Source organism: Varroa jacobsoni, unplaced genomic scaffold (genome assembly GCF_002532875.2).
Source record: "Varroa jacobsoni isolate VJ856 unplaced genomic scaffold, vjacob_1.0 scaffold_1280, whole genome shotgun sequence".
NCBI lineage: Eukaryota > Metazoa > Arthropoda > Arachnida > Mesostigmata > Varroidae > Varroa > Varroa jacobsoni.
This window is the reverse complement of record NW_019214182.1, coordinates 378,175-395,569: the sequence shown is the minus strand read 5'-3', so window position 1 is coordinate 395,569 and position 17,395 is coordinate 378,175.

The window sequence follows — 17,395 nt, the reverse complement described above, 5'->3', positions numbered from 1 at the left end:
CAGCTGCAGTCTGTAAGCGATCCCTCCAACATGTATAATGTAACTTAAAGTACTTTCATGATAGACATCTTATGGTTTGCTAGCGAATTAGCCAGTTCAAAGCTGTTTGCAGTTTATTTAAAAATATAATCAAATAATATAGTACATCTGTATAATATAGTATTATAATTTAGTAATAGTAACCTTCTTATCATATAATGCCGTTGTAAAAATGAATCTTTTCTCTTCTAGTTTACAGCAGAGCTTACTTGTTTGTCAATCCAAGGATGATATTCGTCTGACAAGATAGACCATGGGTAAATTTTGTAGGTAAAAAAAATCCTTTATCGTAGGATTAATATGACATGGTGTGGACTCTTACTATCTATCTACACGGCTTTTATTTGCACGAAAAAGAGCACGGTTTTATCTACAGATCTCCTTTAACTCCACATCTGGATTTCTGCTTGAGTCAAACCTTGAAACTGGATTTTCTTAAGCCTGCAACAGGAGCAGAGCGAAGTGACAGTTTCAGTCAGTCGTTCACCTCCGTAGCAACGGCGGCCTGTCAGAGGTAATCAGGCCCAATTTTCAAGAGACATGGCCCAAGTGAGTCAGACGCATCTTGTTCAGTGCGTTGTTATGGCAACCATTAACTGACAAGCATGCCAGTTCAAGTGTAAGCGTTGGGAAAAACTATTGCCAGAAATTAGAATTAATCCAGGAAAATACGTACATAGGGAAACTGGGAAATTTTGAAAAATAATGAATTAACGGCTGCTTGTATAATTGCCACGCCGTTCTATGGGTCAGTTGGGGAAACCCTTCAGTAAGACCCACTTTGGTCGAAAATCTAGTGGGGGCAAATCTTTAATGCTATACTCAAAGAGGTGATTTATTCACATAAACAATGTAGCTAATAACAATGACAACAATAATATACGTGCAAGTTGACGCAAAGCTGATTTGCTGCTTTTTAGTAAAAGTTTGTAAATTTGAGCCATCGTTTAGCCACGCTCGGTTTCTTACTTGAACTCCAAATAAACATACAGAAGATGGGGGTAATGGAAGGAGATAAAATGCGGTCACAAATACTCTGAGATTATATGGCGGAGAAATGACTTCTGCGAATTCCTTCATTTATTTGGGAGTCACATTATCTTTCGATGGAGAATCGTTCAGAAAACGCATGGACCCTAGGCATAAAAAAAGTATTAGTAGAAGCCACATCAGTCCATAGGCTACTTGAACTGTCGCTTGAAACCGCGTCCGTGTTAAAAATTGCCTCGATAGCGTCCTACAACGTCATCTTTTATTCTAGAGCCTTCTAACGGCAAAACAGCTTTCTGGCCTGGCTGAGGTTAAGCTTGCCTAAACGACCTGTAGAACTAACTGCCTAACTAACTGTTTTGCCAAATCGCTTGGTTTTCGTAGTGCATTAAATTTCGTAAAAAGTAACCATTTTATGCAGAAATGCGAGAAGGGCGAAAGGCTTGAGTTTGATCCAAACTTCTTTTAAACAAACGCTTTGAGATGTGATATACAGAAGGGTCTACATTGGTTACATTATGATATGGTACACTGTTTGTGGATTTGACCGCCGCCTCTGTGTGTTCGCACAATCCGAATGAAGAACGACACACACCGGATGTGTGTAGTAATGGTGCAGACATTATAATATGAGTTAATAAACGAGTATACGCCAAGAAATATATCAGAACAGAACGCGAAGCTGCTAAGCGTTCGTTTTTGCGCATTTGAGTACCTCGAGGAGGCTCATGGGTGATCAACCGAACAGATGATGCCAAAAGCGCGACAGTTCCTGGGCATCTTGACCGTGGTACAACTCACGAACATGGGAAGCGAAAACGGATGGGTCTAAAAATTACACGATGGTTTCCTTCCAGAAGACGCCACCTTGCGTGGATTATTTTTTGTTACTGCAGGAAAAACGGGAGAACGTTTTCCTGTAGCGGTCATGTGCTGAACTTGGCCTGCTAGATGACCCGGAACCCAGACTCAAATTTAGTCCGAATTTAACCTTCGATGAACCACGAAGTGGACTATTTTCGCTAACTTCTTCACAGGGGCAGAAACAAATTTCTTCGCTTAGTTTGCTCGAGTGACTCGAAGTAATAAGCCGTAGAAACCCGACACCCGTTTCTGGAGGCGTACTTAACAAAGGGCAAACAATTGTCGCTATTCCTAGAAAGGGCATATTAACGAGCAGCATTCGCAGCCTGCGGTTGCCAAAGCATAACAAACCAGACTAGCAGGCTTGAAATGTGTCGGCGCCGTGAGCCTCGAGGCCTCTATTGCGGGTCCGGTGCCCGCCATTAAAAATACCACGCTCAGTGCATTAATGAGGGCGCATCAACCGTCCAGCCCTTGGTGGGCGATGGTAATATGGGTTCTGCGGAAAGGATGGACAGCATTAACAAAGACGCACCACACCGGATAACTCCGAGAAAAGCTGGGCCAGTCCTGCCAAATCAGTCGAGGCCTTGGTGTTTATAATTTGTCATCGGAACCATTCGGACGCAAACGCCGACTGATAGCATAGGGATATGTAAGCGCATACTTAGGCGGATGCGACTTGTGTCAGCTTATGGGAAACAACCAAAAAAGTACGGTCCTTGATCGTAATCCATCGACAAAAGATGCGCAAACTCGCCGTTAGATGCGAGTGGGCACCCACCACGTTGGGCGGCGCGAATGGCCGCAATCACTGCATCTACTGCCCTGACAGCGAGATGTGTTTTAGGACAACGGGAGGCCTGGTTATGTGGGCCCCTAGTCGCGTACTCGTGCAAGACACCTTCGACAGCGTTAAATACCGGTAGTTATCTCACCTATTAGTCCGCTTTCGAAAGTACTAGGTGGTTCACCTTGAATTCATTAGGCACTAGGGAGGTACCGGCCGCGGTATGTGGACATGCTGCTAGGTAAACGTGGTTACGCTGTAATAGATCAAACATTATAATATGAATTAATGAATAAGTACACGCTTACGGCTATATAAGTTCGGATCCAGTGGTCACAAAGCGCTCGTCACTGTCAGCCAACTTCAAAGCTCACGTAGTCCGCTTCAGTAGATCGATCGCTGTACACGAATCCACACAGGCCATTCGTCATCGTCATTTCCCTGGCAGGCCCTTAACCGGTTTCTTCTCTGCAAGTTTCGTGAGTCTTCCAGATTTGTTCCCATACATATTTTCGTTTTCTTTTTTGACAACTTTCACACTTTGTATACACGCAGCGTAAATATTCAAGTCTGAAGATAAATTGGACCTTGGAAGAAATCGAAACATGTGTATACATAAAAGGATATACATAAAAGTATCAATTTTTTTTCAGTAGCACATATTTGTATATATGCACTATAACAAAACATAATCGATAACTGAGGGTCACTAGCAGAATTAATCTGTAGCACATAGTTTTTTAAATTTTCCTATCTCAGCCTTATTCATCGCTCTATTGAGCGCTTTATGTGTGTTGAAAGGAATGGAAGCAGGAACAGAAAAACCGAGGAATAGCGCAGCTACTTTATCACATAGCTGGATAATATTAGCTTACGGGATGAATAGCAAGCATCTAGGAAGGTCTTTTACCAGTTTGATCTTGAAGAGTCAGTATCTGGCTTCTTTATCACGGACCTATGTATGCGTCGGTGAGTGTGAGATCAACAACTAAATGCCAAAAACCTAGCGGAAATACTTGGTAAATTTGTGGGAGAGCCATTGAAAATTTTACTTGAGACGTATTTGCTTGTTTTCGATGTCCCGCACTGCTAGCTTCATGATAGAAGTTGGCAGTGTCGTATGTACACAGTTAGTGAGGATAGGGGAATGTACGATATAGAGAAACAGCTCTGATTAATAGATTACGTGGAAGCCGCCATAGACAATTGAAAAAGGCAAGCAACTCGATTGTTATATAGTAATCTGTCAACTATGATCTCTGGCCACCTGGACACCAGTAAAGGCAGTACTCCGAAATTATCTAGATTAATGCAATCAGATGGGTTTAACGCAATGAGACGAGGCATGGAACTATTGCTATCTAGTTTAAACAGATTCGAGGAATTTGCGCTAAGTGCTATATATACGAATGGGACTTATTGCTTACTTGTGTGGTCATAAAAAAGTGTGGAATTACTGTTTGGTGGCTTTTTGTCTCTGGATAATTAAGCGTATTCCATCAAATTACCGGCCAGCAATAATGCAATAGGTCCTCGAATGTTGTGTTACAATGGCTTGATAGCACCTACCCCTTAAGTCGGCTTTCTACACTTTCGTCTGTATATTAAACGTCGCCTCGCTACAGAGAACCCTTCTCGCCGGCAATCGATTCCGTACACCACGAGTTTCTTCAGGATAGTTAGCGCTGATATCGAGTTAGGTCATCAAACGTCCGTGAGCGTGACACTGTAGTAGCCATTCAGCAATTGCAATGTTACAGTCATACCCTAAAGAGATACATAGAATCGGGGTATTACGATGCCTAAGTAAAATAAATGTTTCACTTGGGCTGGGTGCTAACCTCTAGTTGGCGCTTTATGATCGTATATTCCTTGTTTTTTCTGTATACACAACCATATATGTATTGAGTAGCACGTTCTGACATGTCGTATGCTTCATTGTGACATCATACGAACGGCCATGTCACTAAGCGACCCGTCCATCATGGGTACTACGGTACTGTGAGTGCGAGTGTTTCGCTTGTCCAAGAGCAGAATCGGGATGCGGATACGTTTTACGCATCCAACATTGCGTATCAGCTTTACGTCTATTGGTCTTTTAGTTGTCTGTTAGAAGGTAGAGGGCGTGCGAAGGATCAATCGTATTTCGATCAGAATGGATGCCATTGAACAGGAGCTGCGAATACATATCTGTAACGGGCCTCTTCGTTTAGCTAGCCGTTGGCGTCGTAAACCAAACAACAAACCTTTCCATTTTACCGCTTGTTGAAAATACCACTATGGTCGTGATTACTGAAGTGGCAATGTTGTTAGTCGTATACATCGATGCCAATGGTATTTAGCAGTCTATCATGACGCAGTGATGCTCTGCTATTACGGTGATGTTAGTTGGCGACTGATGCGTTGCCTTCTTCAGAGCGTTATTATTGTCTCGCAGTTATTCGGTCGCCGCTTTACGCGAACGCGTTAAAACTGCATTAGAGTAAAACGTAAGCGGCAGCTTTGCCGCTCACAGGCACTTCCTCTTGGTTATATATACGTGTATGCTAGATGGCGTATAGAGGGCTATTGTTCGGCTGATGTTGATGGCTTTCGAATTGGGTCAGTTATTTAGTCAGCCAATTACTGGTAACAAAGGTATCTCAATGAAGGGTCGTGCACGCTACCACTCAAGCCAGTTTACCTCATGCTTCCCCACGTGTGGCTTTTTAAACGTCTTCTCTCTTAATTTCACGTTCGTGTCGTAATGCTTTAGCTCTCGTCGTCTTCTTCCGTTCTTTCCGTTCAGCTGCTGCGACAATCTAATGTATGCAATCCTTCTCTGAATGGTTATCAAGAACAATTCAATCATGTTTAAAAATATACTAGAGGCTGTAAAAACTCACGGCCATTACACGCGTTTCTCACATCTTTACTGAGGAGGGTTAATCGTCTGCGCCCGTGCCTTTGGTCTAGTTCAGCACAGTCTATCGACGTCTTATTGATGTTTCTAACGCTGACTCTTCCAATATGGTCTGTACTCGGTTTCAATGGACAGGCGACACAAGATGGTTGCGTTCAATCAGAGCATGTTTTCCTTTCGAGGCACGCGATCTTCCCGTCTGGTTACTTTTTGTTCGATATTTCTATAGAAAATATAATCATTCTCTGTTGGTCGGTGATTACGAAGAGCATTTCTGATGGGTGCATGGTAGTCTTTCACGCACGTAAAAATAGATGCTGTTTCGACACACGTTCGACTCGGCAGCGGGGGTGCACGAGCCTATGAAGCTGTATGGCCGTTGCTTTCGTAAAGTTAATGCATATCTCCCTGTGTAAGTGCGTGCGGTCGAAAAGCTGGCTAGGTGGCTGGTGGGTAGCCGTTCAACGTTTCCCGCTCGCCTTCTCTAAAGAACGACAAGACCTTAATGCTGCATCTCATCGTGACATGCGTTAGGACAGTACAAGCGAAGCGTGTTACAACGGTGGATGCTTGTTACGGAAGGGGGAAGAAATCTATTGTAGCGTAGTAGTTGCATTCGCAGTGGTACTGGTGATCGTGGCGGTAGCTTCCTCAATGCACTTCCTAAGCGATGGGACCAGTACGCTGTTCCAAGGGGGGCGTCTCCGCCCCGTCGGTGAGCACTTTTCATTGAAGGAAGAGAAGGGGTTCGCTTTCGATGGCGCATTTTCCTTTCGTTCCCGGCTCCCATCGTATGCTTTGACAGTTTGGGTGTGGCCAGCCAGAGCTTTCCTTTGCTGAATGGGGCGGTTGCCGCAATGCTTCCTGCGCACACGTGCAGACACTCATACATACATTCATCTAACACGGGCAAGGCTGCCGCTACAGTAACTTGCCATGCGTAGATATATCGTCTCGTCACTCATCGCGGTGACGTTTTTTGATGACCGGTTTTTGACTTCGCAGTAGAAAGGAGCTCGTATGGGACAAGCAGGGCTGAGGCAGCAAATCCGCGGGAAATGAGCTTACGTATTCGTCTACAAACTGTTAGACATTATAGTTGTGTCCTGTACACGTTCGTCGTATGTAATCTGCAGCATCCTTACGGACACTTGCTTCTTCCAATAGCCGTCGCATAGTGCACAGTGCACTATATGGAACAGTGGTCGTAACTTGGTTATCGGCAAGGCTGTATCAGTTATTGTAGGTTCAATTTAGCCTAAACGAGGGGAGCTGACGTGAATACTGCAAACTGAATGAATTGTATTACAGTTTTATGAATTTGATATTGTACTGGTTAACTCAATAGAGGAGTATACAGGTTTTTTTTTTTATGTGTATCCATCGATGTAGATAGATTCGTGGCTGGCTGGCTGGCTGGCTGGCTTCTTCACTTAGAAATCTTACCCTCTAATATATCTTTACCCATATTATACTGTTATATATAGCATTGAAGGTCATGCATATACACTCGAAGATGACTACCGACATCGTTTCTGTCATCTTTACTATTATTATTATACACGGTTGAGTGATCTAGTAAATGGAAATTTGATTGATTGAATTAATTCATTGTATGACATACGACGCGAGTCCATAGGGTAGCGCTTTGCCCCGTCGGCTTTGGTTTTTCACTTAGTTACGTGCTGCGTTGGCGTCTATTTGCCTTCTATCTCTGTGTACGTGCCGACCTAACCGTAACTTCACGTTCCTGCAGAGTGATCGGCGCCACTACAACAAATTACAGTCATTCCTGAACCAGCGCGTTGCTTCTGTGTCATATCAATGAAACACATATATGCTTTATCTATTGTTTGATTTTATCATTTTGAATTAGACACTTCCGGCGATGGCCAGCATTTAGACACTGGTTCTGTGTGCGAACGGTTTGCTACCAAGGTGTATCCCTCACTTTTGCATTCTAACTCACCATACCTCACTAGTGGAATAGCCATATGGTTATCGATGCAGCTAAACTATTTGTTAGCCTGTGATCAGTTGCTGGCGAGACAGCAGCTCGGCAGTGCTGAATAAGGCGTTTGTGTAGGTGACAAATAGCCAGCTACCTATCCTGGATAGGGGTTGTTTGATCGAATTTGTTGTTAGTAGTCTTTCGCTTGCCTCAAATGTACCTGATATTAGTTATCTAACAATAAAATGCAATGGTTTGAATACAGGTATTACATAGCCTCTTTGGATAATGACCTTAGGAGCCAAGGTCAAGGTTGAGTACATCTAGGTGGTACTAACTGGGCAAGCAGTCATTGCTGACAGAAATTATGTGACGACTTTACTGCTATTGACATGGATCACATCAAATACGATTTGAGCTAGTTGAATCAGCATGAAGCACACGGAGTCCAGTGCATAGTGAGCGTGAGTACAGGCACATATTTCAGTAATGAACTCTGTTTTGCATAGCCTGTAACCTCCTTGACAAAATATTAAGTAAGAACGAAGCAAAGCTATGATGGCAATAACAGCAAATAAACTATTTATTGTCTTGACTAGCTTTTTTTTGGTTTATCGATTATGGCCATGCGTTTAAAAGAAGCAGTAGAGCTTAGGGTACGACGGCGCAATCTGGGCTGGGTCTTCAATCGCAATGATTCACAATAAGCAGAATTCAAAACCCTAAATTTCTCTGAACGATATCGCAACCCCGCAAATAAACGTATAACAATAAAATAACGGAAAATCTTTCTTTGTTTGCTGTTACAGGTAACTTGCTCCACTGAACGTTAGGGCTCATCATTGCAAATTGTCAATTTAAGGGTCTTCTAACAGGCACAATCGTAGTATCACGATTTGAGGCAGTATCACAGCCAATTTCGCCGTAGAAAAGAATCGATTGTTGTGACTTAAGTAAAGTTTCCTAATTCGCAGGGACACTTTTAACGTTACTCTTACATATACAATTCACATCGTATCTCTTTTGTCCTGGCAGAAAAGACTACCCGCCCTTTAATTGCCGTATTTTTAATATCTGATCTTCTCGACCGATCCGGCTCATTGTAAAGAAATGGCCTTTAATGTTCCTCGTGCAGTTTCGGCTTTCGCATGCGATGTTCTGATAGATCTGCGATGGCTTGTCAAGAATCTGAAATCAACCAGATATTCGGTCGGTCGTGGATTCCTGGACCATGCTTTTATCACTAGTCGATATCGTTTAATTTAATTATTAAAATTAAATTTTTATGTGCGGAACCACTGAGCGTCAGAGCTATGCCCGCGTCTATATAAAAAGAATAATCTCTTGCATAAAATTGCAGTGATCTCAAATTGTCTTCGAATAGAAGGTATTTTGAATTTGCACGGGCTGCAGAAATTGGTAGGGTTTGTCTTTAGTCTCATATTATCCAAACCCTAAAGTTTTTATACACGGTTTTAGAGTTTTCTAGTATGGTACCCCGTCATCTTAACATCGGCGTTGCGAATGCAAGACTAACGTATCTGAGCTATGACCATCCTATAGATACAAAAGTTAAAGTTAGAAATATAGGAAATCGGCATAGACGTTTGGTGAAATTTGACGAGGAATGCATGCTATTAACGCTGACTAGACCTGTAGATGGCCTCATGCGCTTATTCCGATATTGCCTACCAATGTTGTGAGGGCAAGTGTTCACGTTCTGGCTATCTACTCTAACATTAAAAGCTGCAACCTCGGATAGAGGCACCTTGGATGCTTGAATGCACCGTACTGCCACACTATATAGTATTAAAAAGCATTCGATGATTCTGTTGATAGACCATCTACGCGAGGATACGAAAATGCGTGTGTGTACGACTCGGGTTGAACTTGATATCTCCCTTATACCTCGCGGTTCCAAAGCCTTGCTTGCTCCCCACATTGTGCTCCAAAGCGGCACGGGTGGATAGAATAAGGAATACGAAAGCTTGACAACAAGCTAAAGCGACGACAACAACAATGTTCGTATATCTCACTCGTTCTAATCCGGTGGATACATCGTCTGGTATTCTCATCACGCAACGCTGCAGCAGAAGACGATTTCACACGACACAGTCATTTTGCCTCCCATCAACTAGCGCACCCACTGCTTGTGAAGTAAAGCTCAGCCGCTGAGTCAAATTTGAGGAGCACATGGACTCTACTAGATGGCTAGTAAACAGGCTGGGAATTAGCATAAAATCATACTTAACGTTGAAGATGTAGCTTGGCAAGTAATACGGTGCTTGCTTGGGCTATATGGGGCAAGCGAAGTCGCGCTACATCTGTGGCAGACGACGCAGCACCCTGTTTGCTCTCTGCTTCTACGAGCAGCTTCAGAGAAGCATGGATACAGACATCCCCGCGAAGGTTGAGGAGTGGGCGGTTCAAAATCTCCACGAATAAGTGAATTGACTACCGCTGTGGAACCTAGGCCAAAAACTCTACCCTGCTGGGATGCAGACCAGATTGGGATTACATCGTTGCCCCCGTTCAACGCCCCTGCAGCCTTACATGTTTTGCAGCGTCGAAGACCAGAGCTCCGTCTTGCTGTCCGATCAGCTACCTTCACCAGTTCTATGCACTACGCAGCTAAAGGTGACGAACCTAATGCGGCAAGCCTAAGGAAGATTGTTAGCTACACATATTTGACTCGTAAATCTCTATCCTCTTATCCACTACGTACACACTCATTAGTATACATAAATATGACGATCGTGGCGTTTTACTAAACTTGCAGCGCGAATGTCTGGATAAGCGAGTTGGTGCAATTGTGCCACCAATGTAACTCTACTGTCGTTTACTCTTGTCCTTCGCACTATTTCTCTTTCTTTCTATTCTCTGTAGTGTCTAGCCAGTCACCACCGGTAACGGCATCTCGTCGAACTACGGCCTATTACTTTGCTCGCCGAATCAATGACTTAAGACCGATTAAAATCGTCCTTCTATCCTGATGTCAATAAGGTCTATCACTGTCGGGGCCCGAATAAGAACAATCTAGGGGGACCAGGCGCTACCAACGAGTTACCTTAACCATCACCGCCCGCACTATCTTTATCTTGCTCACACTTTTTCTTGCGTCGGACGGTGCAGACAAGGATCAAATGCTGTGGAGACGTCCTACCCATTCGAAATGAAAGGGTATCCGGCGGCAATGAGGGTTAATCGGGGGAAACAGCTGAATGGAACCGAGGAGCTAATATAGACCACCCTGAGACCTTCTCGTAACTCTCTGTCGGAGTTCTCCGATTTAACGACCCACCCAGCCGCCGTCATCTCTGTTCCCCTTGAATCGTACAGCTTAAGCAGTTCCACACTTCCCATTCCAATGTTCTTCTCCAAACGCCTTCACCGTCGCCAAAGGCGCCAGGCCTGCTCAGTGGTCGCTTGCAATGTTTTTGTGCGTCCATCAGGAGTCGCGTCGACGACGGTCGCCGCTATCGGTACCGTTAGCGCTGCTGCGAGCCAACTGCTCAAGTTGCTTTCATGAGGTGCAGGTTGAACGATTGTGCTGGGCAGCAGTGCGGGAAGTCGGGAGCGGATCAGTGGTTGGCGAAGCCATAATCTGTCAGTGAATTAGGATGGCAAGCATGAAAGCCATTGGGTTGATAGGGCTTTGTGTGACAGGGATACGAGAACAGTATGAAGAGGGGACGAGTGTCAGCGATGCGAAAAGAAGCCTGATAGGTTGAACGTACTGTGTGGCTAATAGCGAATACGAACGAGTCTGTGGATACGATAAAACTAAACAGCGGGTAAAATAAAAAGTGGATTCTACTACGTAAGTCCTAAAGGGAAGAGGTGAGCCACCGGTAGAAAGCCAAGAGCAAGCGGGAGATTCCTTGCCGTCCGTGCCTACGGAGTTATGAATGAATGCAAGCTGCGCTGTTAACTTACTAAAAAAACCATAACTATTGCTATAACATCCAAACTACTTGTCAGGTATATATATATATAAGTAGGGAGAGAAATGGGTGTATATTTTCTGTATTAATTGCGCGGTTCCTAGGCGTATAGCCGGCAGCTAGAATCATTATTGGGGTCATAATTGTGGCGTTACTTATGTATACAACAAATTCTCAGTAAAGTGGATCGAGAGATCCATATGCAGAAATAATCATAAAATATATGTGCAGCCGACATATACGGTTTACGGATTTCCTATTCAAGGTGGATGTATCTTAATTATTAAGTTTCAAAATGTTTATTTGAAGGATAAATGCTAGTGGAAAATGATGTTTTAGATAGACATCAATATGAAGCTGCGTGTTGTTATTTATACATCTAAATAAAACATCGCCTGATATTTATTAAGCAGTGAAAAATTACAGTGTTGTTGTCGTGGTTGTCAGGACGAAGTCAGGACCTACGCATGCACTACATATATCGACCATATATTTCAGCCAGCGCACATCGGAAACATTATATGAAGACGACGGGTTGGTATCCTATCGCAGTCGGACAATTGACTGCTTAGCCACCGTACATCGAGATAGAGTTTACCTATCAGAGGTATCAGATGAAGTGCTCTATACGATGGGTAAGCGGCCAGCGCTAGCCTCTCAATTCTGTCGTATTCGAATAAGAAGGTTACCCACTACCGATGGCTTTGGTCAGCCAACCGTACTCGGTCGATGAACACTGAGAGAGGTGGTCCATTATTTGGGTTCCACTTTTGATGGAACTATTGTGATCATTGTTGCGCACGGCGATATCATCTTGCGCTGCCAGCAGCTTGCTAGGATTAGCCAACTACCCAGTGGATTTTTGCTTTACCGTTTCGATCATGACGAAGCAGAGTTGTGCGTTGCCAATGATAGCTGATCGGTCAAAGGTCTCCATTTGGATTCATACCGGATGAAATCCCAGTTTGGAAATATATGTGCGACCTGCGAAAAAAAGGTCGCCGCAATCATATCAGAACCATTGACGCGGTTTGTTGGATACCATCTATTTATTGTGAGTAGATGTAAGGCTATTATGCAAAACCGCGACAAGCTGCTAACATAAAAACAACTTTATCGCTTGAGCAGTGATTATGCAGATTAGCAGAGAGTTTAATCTTATTTATACATAAAATACACAAGCCATTCTCCAATCTTTCAGGTAAAAATCTTTTTTCAGTTTGTATAGGTATTTATTCGTATATCTAACTGACGAGATAATCACAAAATTCCCAGTGTTCTTTCGGGCGATGCTGGCTGTAACGGAAGTGTTGCGTTAATATACATACGATGATCATTCGTATTGTTTCTAGCTGAGATCCTTGAAATGCGCTGCCTTCTTTTGTTCGTCAGATGACAGTGAAAGACGCCCGTATTGACTGTCTACGTTTGCTGTTTCGTGACCAGAAAGAGGTGTCGGTGCAGGCACGACGAGGTCGTCGGGGGCATAGCTTCCTTTCTTTTCGTGGAGTCCACGCCTTTTTCCTCGTCTCGCCTTTGCCAGCTCATGTACTGTATCGCAGATGTATATTTGCTGAATCGTAAGTAGTTTGTTTGTGTTTGATGTGAATCTGAGATTGGATCGTTTCGTTAGCTTCCTTGGGGAAAGCGAAAAAAAGGGGACTCTCGGGATTTCTTCTAGCTGACTTGGTCTCCGAGTCTGACTGCCTTTGGAGGTTTGTGGATTCCTCGGGTTTGTTTCACTGAAATGTGAAGGAACGAGATGGGGCTGTCTAATACAAAAGCGGCCATACTATTTGGTTCTATTCTTATATAACTCCGAACAAAACCACAAAGAGTAACACAGCAAAAAGCAGAAATCTTTGAAACTCTATGCGACACCGTATCTGACCTTAATAAGCGAGTTCAAAAATAACGCGCATATGTTAGTGTATGGTCGAAAATAATATTCACTGCGATGACCTGTTTGTCGAAGCCAACTATTAATTTAGACCTATAAGTACAGTAAAACTACACGAAATGTACCAATAGATATTTTTTAACTATTTATGACGAAGCCACAAGTACGTATATATATCTGTGTGAAACTTGTCAACAATGGCGCAAGGGAAACCGCCTCTAGGTCCACTTTCTCACTTCAACCAGGCTTCGCTGTCTGCACTGTTCAATTTCCAGCTCCTTAATCTCGCCCTTTTTTTAAGGATAAAACGGGACAAGTGAAAACTTTTGGTCTTCTTTTACGGTTGCCGATCAGTACCCACCACAGGTATTGCTAGGGCTGAACGAATTCGAGGCATATGGCGACAAGGCGTATGACGGAGCAGGAGGCGACGGCGACAGGCTGGGCGGAATTCCCCCGCGCCACAATTCGGAGCAAGGAAAAACGTCGTGAAAGAATTTCTACGTGGGTCCTTGAGGACGTGCCCGCAGAGAAAGAGAGAGCGCCGGTGCATGACAAGTGAAAACGGTTGCCCTGTTGGCCGTTTCCGTACCAATCGACGGGCGGTAGAACGAACATTAGCTATGTTGGTAAAAGGAGACAACGATGGCGGCGGCAGCGGCCACCGTCGTGAATCTGGCCGGCAGCAGGACGCATGCGAAGAGCCACTAGCAACGGGAAGACGGGAACACAATTTTGGTTTGATTTTGACGCGGAACAATAGCAATAGTTCTTTGACAACGACTGTCGACAGTCGTTTGCTTCTCTATCAGTCGGGATGGCAAAAAGGGGCAAAATGGCCCGGAGGAGATGTAGAGGAACGGAACCGGTGGAACCAGCAGTAAAAAGAATGAAGTTAGGCAGGTCGTACCAGTGGGTGGCAGCTCCGATGCGAATGGCTATCACCTCTCGTTTTTTTTGCTCTCTGCTTTGGTGTTCGTTCGTTATTTCCTTTTATTCTCCATCTTTGGTTGACCCTTCGCCTTTCAGTGTGGCTCAAAAATCCCCGAATTTCGGGGCAAGTTTTTGCTTCGCCCTCGCCGATCTCCACTTCGGACTTTATCGTCCAACGGGCGACGGGACCGGTTGTGACGGATCCGAATGCTGCCACCGTCAACAGCAGCGAGACGTCGGCGTCGATAACGAATATTGACTTTTCAGCAACAGCGGTGATGGTGGCGCTAGCGGTAGCAAAACGAGTGAGTGAATGAGGAGAGCGACGTCTTTTTTACATTGTCGAATGTCGTTCGGACAGATAGACGGACAGAGCATCGTAGAGACATAAAAAGACATACGGAAACTGACAGAAAGACAAGGAATACGTGTGGAACGCAGGCGAAAGAAGCGAAACAGGATGAGAGCGAGGCAGCTGCATACGTACAGTGAAAAACGGGCGTCATTGTGGGTCTTTGTTCCCCTCTGTGCTGGCGAGCTTCTCTTTCCTTTCTCCTACTTTCTTTCTCGTAGTCGCCGTTGTCTTCATCGAGATTGAAGAACCTCCGAGAAAATTTGGTGCAACAGCATGTGCAGCTAGCAATGGCTGGAGTAGTACGCGGCCGAGTAGTTCTGCTAGAGGAAAGTAAGAATGTCCTATGGCACACGGAGTGCATAGGAAAAAGAACTAACAAAGGGAAATGAGCGCAAGCGCGGGAGCAGAAAAAAGTTGCGTGCGGTTGTTAGGCTAGTAAAGACCGGAGCAAAAGACGAAGCGTTTCAGGAGTGGAAAGAAAACTGAGGAAGAGTTACTAATTTTCAAAACATGCATTCCATTTTCATTCACTATTTCCGTTTTCCTATCCACGGGCCATCGATTTATGCATATGTTGGCCTATCTAACTGCGCATCTGTGTTTGGCACGGATAAGCACGAACTTTTGACTTTTGCGTTTTGTTCATCATTATCAGGACGCTGTCACGAGCGCAGGTCCTATTTTGTCCTTGGAAAGCCGTGTGTCGATTTTTTAGGAAGAAGTGAGTTAACGCTAGCTAGCGTTCAAACGAATAGAAAAAAGCGAACGCGTAGTACGAATAAGAGCAAGCTTCCGTGCAAAAAAGCTTTATGGGGCAAAACCGACATACGAAGACGAGTTGAAAGGCATGCAAAGAAAGGAGACATATTGAAGAATTAAGCATACTATGGAACTCAAGCAGTGGTGTCATACTTGTAGGATATCGTTGGGCATTCAATAGAAACTAAATTGGAAAGTGACCTTGTTGAATCGCTTTCATCGGTATTGGACTGAATGCCGTTACAACTGCAACTACTTCGTGGCAGTATGGTGGCAATTGTGTTGTCGAATTAATTGCTTTTTTCCTTATCGAGACCTCTGTCTACCTTGCATTTAAAATAATCAGCATACGAAAATGCCTTCGCATAACTTTGTTATCCTCTACTTGTTGTTAAGACTTTATTATCTTGCCCGTCTGTTTTGATCAACCAATGACAAATAGCTCGCTAAAATCAAATGAGTATAGGGCACTCTTGTATTACTCAGCAATTGTTCGCTTATAGTAGAATAGCAGAGCAAAGCAGAATCCGGTTACTCTAGTTTAAAATGCCATTATGACCGTGTTGCCAGGATCCCTCTTCAGTTGGCTCTGTGTGTTGCTGTGCGGCCTTATTTCTGGCCAAAAAAGTGCAACCAACCCTGGCTTGAGAGCTCTGCGTCGCCAAGAGAAACGGTAGATCCAATGTTTGGCAAACTATACAAGCTGATATTGCGCTTGGATACCTAGGAAAGCACAATACGCTGATCGGGAATAATACTGCAATGTTCTACTGTAAGCAGCTGTCCTTGTGCCAACTACCTTTTGTCGCGGGGCTGTGGCGAACGAGAGAAATCGATCGTGGTAGACGCTTCAGACGAAGACCCCAGAGAAGATTTATGCACTGCACGACTCACTCTGCAAGTGGATGGAAGACTGCTATACTTACGAGACGCGAAGCCAGCAACAATAAAAGGGCTTAGTCACTATACTATTTGCGAATGGCCTTAGCAGCTTGGCTCAGTAATGTTGAAATTAGTTGGAACGCCTGAAAGATGGAGGCGCGAAGAAAGGAAAAAAGAGAAGGTATAAACGTAGGTCTGAGTCATGATGCAGCCGAAGCGAGTTATCTTATTAGAGGAAAAGCTCGGAAGAAAATTGGTTGCATTTATTTTTATTCGGCAGTAAATAGCTGACACAAAATTGAAGCACGATTAATGGCCCGTAGCATACCACAAAAACGTCCCAGATATTTTGCGATCTGTACATCGTTTTGGCCACAATGGAGCAATTCGTATAAACGAGAACTAACACGGGTTGTTGTGTGCATTATATAGAGCGAATACTTGTCGGGCTACTAAGCACTGTTCTTTGTTTACTAATGAGCTTAAGCGCATTGCACTGACTGCATATCCAACAAAACCCATTGACTCATCGAGAAAAGTACCATCGACCAGTAAATTTCTCTACAATAGTTTAGGCTGTGTCTTTTTGCTGCTGCTGGTGGAATGTCTCGTTGAACACAGGACTAGCTAGGCAGAGGGATTGTCTGGAGACAAGCCAACGAAGATTGGTTAGGACTCTCTGCCAGTGTACCGCCTGCTGGAAAAGAAAATGAATGCGGCGAAAGAATCCAGGGATGAGTCAGGCAGCAGCACCGACACGACTAAGTGCGGGGGTGGGCAAAGGGGACGGTAGACGAAAACGGAAATAGTACACTGTTAATCTCCATTAGACAGAAAGCCTCCCTCGATTCCATTTCTCCCGCCGTTGGCTGACCACCATGCACCCCACAAGCTTGCTTCGTCTTCATGACGCACAGCTTTACGGCCCCGTGGGCAGCATCTCAGCTGCCATGAAATACCCAGAGAAAATAGGCTCACTTATGGTAGCGTTCAAAGAAACACACCGCAGTTGGGAAAGCGATGCTGTCGGTAAATTTGCTAAACTTCCTATTTACCTTCTATTTCTAGTCCGTCTACTTACGCCCG